Genomic DNA, 1048 nt, shown 5'->3' on the forward strand with positions numbered 1-1048 from the left:
GTCATCCTTACCTCGTGGCAGTTCCAGCTACTGCATCATTTACAGTCTTTGGTTTAGAACGAATGATCCGTAAGAGGAATTCATAAGGTGAGGGGGGAGAGATGAAAATTCCAGCTGATTTGAGAATCTTTCCAGTTGCAGAAGTGAGAGGTGATTTGTCAATGCTTAGCTTCCTTTTCTGCACAGTCTTCTTGGCACCCGTGCTACTTGCTCTGTAGATGTAACCCTTATTTTTGAAGGCTGCTTGGAGGTCTTGAGCTAACACTGAGCCCTTTAGAGACCCGAGTGTCAGGTTGTACCATGGCCCTTCCCTAAGTAACAAAGGATGTTAGAAGAGAGTGAAGTCTAAATGAATAAAGGAAGTATTTTGTTACTAAAGACCCTTAAAGACCATGATTCAGCAGACGTGTTTTAGATGTCTGAGGATGAGGCAACTCTATTTCACTCGATCAATAGGAAAATTGAGTTTGACTTGGGGGAGGGAAGAGAGATGAACTCCACCCAGGGTTTTGTTTCCACTGATACATATACCGTCTCCATACCTGTGGCTTGTTCCAAGCTCTTAAATGCACAACAGAATAGATTTATATTCATAGTTTCCGTCATTAACACTGTACTCAAAGTACCAACTCATCTATGAGTAATACCCTTGTTAGAGGACATCATTTTGGAGCAGAGGGAAGCAGAGGTGCCAGACAGGAGGTATTTTCCCTTACCCTTCAGAGAAAATGAATGCACCACAGTGAAGAATTAAACCTGGAGACCACTAACAGTCCAAGGAGAGACAGTGAACAAGTGCAGTATGTTAGCAGGTACAGATGGACAGGGCAGGATTACTGTGACATCTAAGTTTCATGAAGCAATCTTTCTCCTGAGCTCTGGTGAGATATGCTGGAGGTGCACGTGTCCAATTTAAAAGCTTTGGAGTAATCAGAAAGTTCAGGAGAAAGCAGTGAGAAGGACACGAGTGTAGATAACATGAGCTGTGAAGCTGGGGAAGGGGGAGCTGTTTAATCTCAATCTTTGTGTTTCTGAAGGAAGGTGAAAG

This window comes from Nestor notabilis, unplaced genomic scaffold, assembly GCF_000696875.1.
Source record: "Nestor notabilis isolate BGI_N333 unplaced genomic scaffold, ASM69687v1 scaffold17506, whole genome shotgun sequence".
NCBI classification, from domain to species: Eukaryota; Metazoa; Chordata; class Aves; order Psittaciformes; family Psittacidae; genus Nestor; species Nestor notabilis.